Source organism: Camellia sinensis, chromosome 14 (assembly GCF_055761805.1).
Source record: "Camellia sinensis isolate YWXY chromosome 14, ASM5576180v1, whole genome shotgun sequence".
NCBI classification, from domain to species: Eukaryota; Viridiplantae; Streptophyta; class Magnoliopsida; order Ericales; family Theaceae; genus Camellia; species Camellia sinensis.
The window spans coordinates 103,428,614-103,434,613 of NC_138974.1; the positions used below are offsets into that span (position 1 = coordinate 103,428,614).

At 47.5% G+C, this 6,000-nt stretch overlaps 20 non-coding genes across 20 annotated transcripts in view; all 20 read left to right on the plus strand.

Annotated features, from left to right (window-relative positions):
* The first annotated feature begins 170 nt into the window (after positions 1-170).
* On the plus strand, positions 171-288 carry LOC145811235 (5S ribosomal RNA). Its single transcript, XR_014354780.1, has one exon. It is a non-coding gene; the product is annotated as a 5S ribosomal RNA (ribosomal RNA).
* A 188-nt stretch (positions 289-476) lies between these two features.
* LOC145810267 (5S ribosomal RNA) lies at positions 477-595 on the plus strand. The gene has a single exon (XR_014353843.1). It is a non-coding gene; the product is annotated as a 5S ribosomal RNA (ribosomal RNA).
* A 188-nt stretch (positions 596-783) lies between these two features.
* On the plus strand, positions 784-902 carry LOC145810722 (5S ribosomal RNA). The gene has a single exon (XR_014354279.1). It is a non-coding gene; the product is annotated as a 5S ribosomal RNA (ribosomal RNA).
* Positions 903-1,090: 188 nt separating this feature from the next.
* LOC145812219 (5S ribosomal RNA) lies at positions 1,091-1,209 on the plus strand. Its single transcript, XR_014355745.1, has one exon. It is a non-coding gene; the product is annotated as a 5S ribosomal RNA (ribosomal RNA).
* Positions 1,210-1,398: 189 nt separating this feature from the next.
* On the plus strand, positions 1,399-1,517 carry LOC145811651 (5S ribosomal RNA). Its single transcript, XR_014355188.1, has one exon. It is a non-coding gene; the product is annotated as a 5S ribosomal RNA (ribosomal RNA).
* Positions 1,518-1,706: 189 nt separating this feature from the next.
* LOC145811450 (5S ribosomal RNA) lies at positions 1,707-1,825 on the plus strand. The gene has a single exon (XR_014354991.1). It is a non-coding gene; the product is annotated as a 5S ribosomal RNA (ribosomal RNA).
* Positions 1,826-2,013: 188 nt separating this feature from the next.
* On the plus strand, positions 2,014-2,132 carry LOC145811146 (5S ribosomal RNA). The gene has a single exon (XR_014354696.1). It is a non-coding gene; the product is annotated as a 5S ribosomal RNA (ribosomal RNA).
* A 188-nt stretch (positions 2,133-2,320) lies between these two features.
* On the plus strand, positions 2,321-2,439 carry LOC145809831 (5S ribosomal RNA). Its single transcript, XR_014353398.1, has one exon. It is a non-coding gene; the product is annotated as a 5S ribosomal RNA (ribosomal RNA).
* Positions 2,440-2,626: 187 nt separating this feature from the next.
* Positions 2,627-2,745, plus strand: LOC145811491 (5S ribosomal RNA). Its single transcript, XR_014355031.1, has one exon. It is a non-coding gene; the product is annotated as a 5S ribosomal RNA (ribosomal RNA).
* A 187-nt stretch (positions 2,746-2,932) lies between these two features.
* LOC145811212 (5S ribosomal RNA) lies at positions 2,933-3,051 on the plus strand. Its single transcript, XR_014354758.1, has one exon. It is a non-coding gene; the product is annotated as a 5S ribosomal RNA (ribosomal RNA).
* Positions 3,052-3,239: 188 nt separating this feature from the next.
* Positions 3,240-3,358, plus strand: LOC145809756 (5S ribosomal RNA). Its single transcript, XR_014353318.1, has one exon. It is a non-coding gene; the product is annotated as a 5S ribosomal RNA (ribosomal RNA).
* A 187-nt stretch (positions 3,359-3,545) lies between these two features.
* Positions 3,546-3,664, plus strand: LOC145811038 (5S ribosomal RNA). The gene has a single exon (XR_014354588.1). It is a non-coding gene; the product is annotated as a 5S ribosomal RNA (ribosomal RNA).
* Positions 3,665-3,850: 186 nt separating this feature from the next.
* Positions 3,851-3,969, plus strand: LOC145811995 (5S ribosomal RNA). The gene has a single exon (XR_014355521.1). It is a non-coding gene; the product is annotated as a 5S ribosomal RNA (ribosomal RNA).
* A 188-nt stretch (positions 3,970-4,157) lies between these two features.
* Positions 4,158-4,276, plus strand: LOC145810668 (5S ribosomal RNA). Its single transcript, XR_014354228.1, has one exon. It is a non-coding gene; the product is annotated as a 5S ribosomal RNA (ribosomal RNA).
* Positions 4,277-4,463: 187 nt separating this feature from the next.
* Positions 4,464-4,580, plus strand: LOC145811783 (5S ribosomal RNA). Its single transcript, XR_014355316.1, has one exon. It is a non-coding gene; the product is annotated as a 5S ribosomal RNA (ribosomal RNA).
* Positions 4,581-4,766: 186 nt separating this feature from the next.
* Positions 4,767-4,885, plus strand: LOC145810624 (5S ribosomal RNA). Its single transcript, XR_014354185.1, has one exon. It is a non-coding gene; the product is annotated as a 5S ribosomal RNA (ribosomal RNA).
* A 188-nt stretch (positions 4,886-5,073) lies between these two features.
* On the plus strand, positions 5,074-5,192 carry LOC145810240 (5S ribosomal RNA). The gene has a single exon (XR_014353815.1). It is a non-coding gene; the product is annotated as a 5S ribosomal RNA (ribosomal RNA).
* A 186-nt stretch (positions 5,193-5,378) lies between these two features.
* LOC145809760 (5S ribosomal RNA) lies at positions 5,379-5,497 on the plus strand. The gene has a single exon (XR_014353322.1). It is a non-coding gene; the product is annotated as a 5S ribosomal RNA (ribosomal RNA).
* Positions 5,498-5,683: 186 nt separating this feature from the next.
* LOC145809672 (5S ribosomal RNA) lies at positions 5,684-5,802 on the plus strand. Its single transcript, XR_014353234.1, has one exon. It is a non-coding gene; the product is annotated as a 5S ribosomal RNA (ribosomal RNA).
* Positions 5,803-5,991: 189 nt separating this feature from the next.
* The window catches only part of LOC145812011 (5S ribosomal RNA), a 119-nt gene continuing 110 nt past the window's right edge, over positions 5,992-6,000 (plus strand). The window contains exon 1 of the ribosomal RNA XR_014355539.1: positions 5,992-6,000. This exon is cut by the window's right edge and continues 110 nt beyond it. This is a non-coding gene — a ribosomal RNA (5S ribosomal RNA).

The following is a 6,000-nucleotide window of genomic DNA, read 5'->3' on the forward strand; positions in this document are numbered from 1 at the left end:
CCCTTTTTTTTTTCCCCGGACAGCCTGTCCGATTTTTATCCCATTCAATCGACTTCGCCTCCTTTTCGACCAATTTCTCCCTTTTAAACCATTTCCAGATTATCCTGTTGCATTCAATTTCATTTTTTCCCCGTCTACTGCTTAAAACAATAAAGTCGTGGTTAATCTTCGGGTGCGATCATACCAGCACTAATGCATCGGATCCCATCAGAACTCCGCAGTTAAGTGTGCTTGGGCGAGAGTAGTACTAGGATGGGTGACCCCTTGGAAGTCCTCGTGTTGCACCCCTTTTTCCACCCCCCTCCCCTTTTTTTTTTTCCCCGGACAGCCTGTCCGATATTTAGCCCATTCAATCGCCTTCGCCTCCTTTTCGACAAACTTCTCCCTTCTAAACCATTTCCAGATTATCCTGTTCCATTCAATTTCATTTTTTTCCCCGTGTACTACCTAAAACAATAAAGTCGCGGTTAATTTTTGAGTGCGATCATACCAGCACTAATGCACCGGATTCCATCAGAACTCCGCAGTTAAGCGTGCTTGGGCGAGAGTAGTACTAGGATGGGTGACCCCCTGGGAAGTCCTCGTGTTGCACCCTTTTTTCCACCCCACTCCCCTTTTTTTTTTTCCCCGGACAGCCCCCCCGATTTTTAGCCCATTCAATCCCCTTCGCCTCCTTTTCGACAAACTTCTCCGTTTTAAACCATTTCCAGATTATCCTGTTCCATTCAATTTCATTTTTTTTCCCGTCTACTGCTTAAAACAGTAAAGTGGCGGTTAATCATCGGGTGCGATCATACCAGCACTAATGCACCGGATCCCATCAGAACTCCGCAGTTAAGCGTGCTTGGGCGAGAGTAGTACTAGGATGGGTGAGCCACTGGGAAGTCCTCGTGTTGCACCCCTTTTTCCACCCCCCCTCCCCTTTTTTTTTTCCCCGGACAGCCTGTCCGATTTTTAGCCCATTCAATCGCCTTCGTCTCCTTTTCGACAAACTTCTCCCTTTTAAACCATTCCCAGATTATCCTGTTCCATTCAATTTCATTTTTTCCCCCGTCTACTGCTTAAAACAATAAAGTCGCGGTTAATCTTCCGGTGCGATCATACCATCACTAATGCACCGGATCCCATCAGAACTCCGCAGTTAAGCTTTCTTGGGCGAGAGTAGTACTAGGATGGGTGAGCCCCTGGGAAGTCCTCGTGTTGCACCACTTTTTCCACCCCCCCTCCCCTTTTTTTTTTCCCCCGGACATCCTGTCCGATTTTTAGCCCATTCAATCGCTTTCGTCTCCTTTTCGACAAACTTCTCCCTTTTAAACCATTTCCAGATTATCCTGTTCCATTCAATTTCATTTTTTTCCCCGTCTACGGCTTAAAACAATAAAGTCGCGGTTAATCTTCCGGTGCGATCATACCATCACTAATGCACCGGATCCCATCAGAACACCGCAGTTAAGCGTGCTTGGGCGAGAGTAGTACTAGGATGGGTGACCCCCTGGGAAGTCCTCGTGTTGCACCCCTTTTTCCACCCCCCCTCCCCTTTTTTTTTTTCCCCGGACAGCCTGTCCGATTTTTAGCCCATTCAATCGCCTTCGCCTCCTTTTCGACAAACTTCTCCCTTTTAAACCATTTCCAGATTATCCTGTTCCATTCAATTTCATTTTTTTCCCCGCCTACGGCTTAAAACAATAAAGTCGCGGTTAATCTTCGGGTGCGATCATACCAGCACTAATGCACTGGATCCCATCAGAACTTCGCAGTTAAGCGTGCTTGGGCGAGAATAGTACTAGGATTGGTGACCCCCTGGGAAGTCCTCGTGTTGCACCCCTTTTTCCACCCCCCCTACACTTTTTTTTTTTCCCGGACAACCTGTCCGATTTTTAGCCCATTCAATCGCCTTCGCCTCATTTTCGGCAAACTTCACCCTTTTAAACCATTTCCAGAATATCCTGTTCCATTCAATTTCATTTTTTTCCCCGTCTACTGCTAAAAACAATAAAGTCACGTTTAATCTTTGGGTGCGATCATGCCAGCACTAATGCACCGGATCTCATCAGAACTCTGCAGTTAAGCGTGCTTGGGCGAGAGTAGTACTAGGATGGGTGACCCCCTGGGAAGTCCTCGTGTTGCACCGCTTTTTCCACCCCCCTCCCCTTTTTAATTTTTCCCGGACAGCCTGTCCGATTTTTAGCCCATTCAATCGCCTTCGCCTCCTTTTCGACAAACTTCTCCCTTTTAAACCATTTCCAGATTATCCTGTTCTATTCAATTTCATTTTTTTCCCCGTCTACTGCTTAAAACAATAAAGTCGCGGTTAATCTTCGGGTGCGATCATGCCAGCACTAATGCACCGGATCCCATCAGAACTCCGCAGTTAAGCGTGCATGGGCGAGAGTAGTACTAGGATGGGTGACCCCCTGGGAAGTCCTCGTGTTGCACCCCTTTTTCCACCCCCCTCCGCTTTTTTTTTTCCCCGGACAGCCTGCTCGATTTTTAGCCCATTCAATCGCCTTCGCCTCCTTTTCGACAAACTTCTCCCTTTTAAACCATTTCCAGATTATCCTGTTCCATTCAATTTCATTTTTTTTCCCGTCTACTGCTTTAAACAATAAAGTGGCGGTTAATCTTCGGGTGCGATCATACCATCACTAATCCACCGGATCCCATCAGAACTCCGCAGTTAAGCGTGCTTGGGCAAGAGTAGTACTAGGATGGGTGACCCACTGGGAAGTCCTCGTGTTGCACCCCTCTTTCCACCCCCCCTCCCTTTTTTTTTTCCCCGGAATGCCTGTCCGATTTTTAGCCCATTCACTCGCCTTCGTCTCCTTTTCGACAAACTTCTCCCTTTTAAACCATTCCCAGATTATCCTGTTCCATTCAATTTCATTTTTTCCCCCGTCTACTGCTTAAAACAATAAAGTCGCGGTTAATCTTCGGGTGCGATCATACCAGCACTAATGCACCTGATCCCATCAGAACACCGCAGTTAAGCGTGCTTGGGCGAGAGTAGTACTAGGATGGGTGACCCCTTGGGAAGTCCTCGTGTTGCACCCCTTTTTCCACCCCACTCCCCTTTTTTTTTTTCCCCGGACAGCCTGCCCGATTTTTTGCCCATTCAATCGCCTTCGCCTCCTTTTCGACAAACTTCTCCCTTTTAAACCATTTCCAGATTATCCTGTTCCATTCAATTTCATTTTTTTCCCCGTCTACTGCTTAAAACAATAAAGTCGCGGTTAATCTTCGGGTGCGATCATACCAGCACTAATGCACCGGATCCCATCAGAACTCCGCAGTTAAGCGTGCTTGGGCGAGAGTAGTACAAGGATGGGTGACCCCCTGGGAAGTCCTCGTGTTGCACCCCTTTTTCCACCCCCCCTCCCCTTTTTTTTTTCCCCGGACACCTGTCTGATTTTGAGCGCATTCAATCGCCTTCGTCTCCTTTTCGACAAACTTCTCCCTTTTAAACCATTTCCAGATTATCCTGTTCCATTCAATTTCATTTTTTTCCCCGTCTACTGCTTAAAACAATAAAGTCGCGGTCAATCTTCGGGTGCGATCATACCAGCACTAATGCATCGGATCCCATAAGAACTCCGCAGTTAAGCGTGCTTGGGCGAGAGTAGTACTAGGATGGGTGACCCCCTGGGAAGTCCACATGTTGCACCCCTTTTTCCACCCCCTCCCCTTTTTTTTTTCCCCGGGCAGCCGGCCCGATTTTAAGCCCCTTCAATCGCCTTCGCCTCCATTTCGACAAACCTCTCCCTTTTAAACCATTTCCAGATTATCCTGTTCCATTCAATTTCATTTTTTTCCCCGTCTACTGCTTAAAACAATAAAGTCGCGGTTAATCTTCGGGTGCGATCATACCAGCACTAATGCACCAGATCCCATCAGAACTCCGCAGTTAAGCGTGCTTGGGCGAGAGTAGTACGAGGATTGGTGAGCCCCTGGGAAGTCCTCGTGTTGCACCCCTTTTTCCACCCCCCCTCCCGTTTTTTTTTTCCCCGGACAGCCTGTCCGATTTTTAGCCCATTCAATCGCCTTCGCCTCCTTTTCGACAAACTTCTCCCTTTTAAACCATTTCCAGATTATCCTGTTCCATTCAATTTCATTTTTTTCCCTGTCTACTGCTTAAAACAATAAAGTCGCGGTTAATCTTAGGGTGCGATCATACCAGCACTAATGCACCGGATCCCATCAGAACTCCGCAGTGAAGCGTGCTAGGGCGGGAGTAGTACTAGGATGGGTGACCCCCTGGGAAGTCCTCGTGTTGTACCTCTTTTTCCACCCCCTCCCCTTTTTTTTTTTCCCCGGACAGCCTGTCCGATTTTTCGCCCATTCAATCGCCTTCGCCTCCTTTTCGACAAACTTCTCCCTTTTAAACCATTTCCATATTATCCTATTCCATTCAATTTCATTTTTTTCCCCGTCTACAGCTTACAACAATAAAGTCGCGGTCAATTTTCGGGTGCGATCATACCAGCACTAATGCACCGGATCCCATCAGAACTCCGCAGTTAAGCGTGCTTGGGCGAGAGTAGTACGGATGGGTGACCCCCTGGGAAGTCGTCGTGTTGCACCCCTTTTTCCACCCCCTCTCCCTTTTTTTTTCCCCGGACAGCCTGTCCGATTTTTAGCCCATTCAATCGCCTTCGCCTCCTTTTCGACAAACTTCTCCCTTTTAAACCATTTCCAGATTAGCCTGTTCCATTCAATTTCATTTTTTTCCCCGTCTACTGCTAAAAACTATAAAGTCGCGGTTAATCTTCGGGTGCGATCATGGCAGCACTAATGCACCGGATCCCATCAGAACTCCGCAGTTAAGCGTGCTTGGGCGAGAGTAGTACTAGGATGGGTGACCCCCTGGGAAGTCCTCGTGTTGCACCCCTTTTTCCACCCCCCTGCCCTTTTTATTTTTCCGCGGATAGCCTGTCCGATTTTTAGCCCATTCAATCGCCTTCGCCTCCTTTTCGACAAACTTCTCCCTTTTAAACCATTTCCAGATTATCCTGTTCCATTCAATTTCATTTTTTTCCCCGTCTACTGCTTAAAACCATAAAGTCGTGGTTAATCTTTGGGTGCGATCATACCAGCACTAATGCACCAGATCCCATCAGAACTCCGTAGTTAAGCGTGCTTGGGCGAGAGTAGTACTAGGATGGGTGACCCGCTGGGAAGTCCTCGTGTTGCACCCCTTTTTCCACCCCCCTCCCTTTTTTTTTTCCCCGGACGGCCTGTCCGATTTTTAGCCCATTCAATCGCCTTCGCCTCCTTTTCGACAAACTTCTCCCTTTTAAACCATTTCCAGATTATCCTGTTCCATTCAATTTCATTTTTTTCTCCGTCTACTGCTTAAAACAATAAAGTCGCGGTTAATCTTCGGGTGCGATCATACCAGCACTAATGCACCAGATCCCATCAGAACTCCGCAGTTAAGCGTGCTTGGGCGAGAGTAGTACTAGGATGGGAGACCCCCTGGGAAGTCCTCGTGTTGCACCCCTTTTTCCACCCCCTTCCCTTTTTTTTTTCCCCGGACGGCCTGTCCGATTTTTAGCCCATTCAATCGCCTTCGCCTCCTTTTCGACAAACTTCTCCCTTTTAAACCATTTCCAGATTATCCTGTTCCATTCAATTTCATTTTTTTCTCCGTCTACTGCTGAAAACAATAAAGTCGCGGTTAATCTTCGGGTGCGATCATACCAGCACCAATGCACCGGATCCCATCAGAACTCCGCAGTTAAGCGTGCTTGGGCGAGAGTAGTACTAGGATGGGTGACCCCCTGGGAAGTACTCGTGTTGCACCCCTTTTTCCACCCCCTCTCCCCTTTTTTTTTTTCCCCGGACAGCCTGTCTGATTTTTCGCCCATTCATTCGCCTTCGCCTCCTTTTCGACAAACTTCTCCCTTTTAAACCATTTCCAGATTATCATGTTCCATTCAATTTCATTTTTTTCCCCGTCTACTGCTTAAAACAATAAAGTCGCGGTTAATCTTCGGGTGCGAT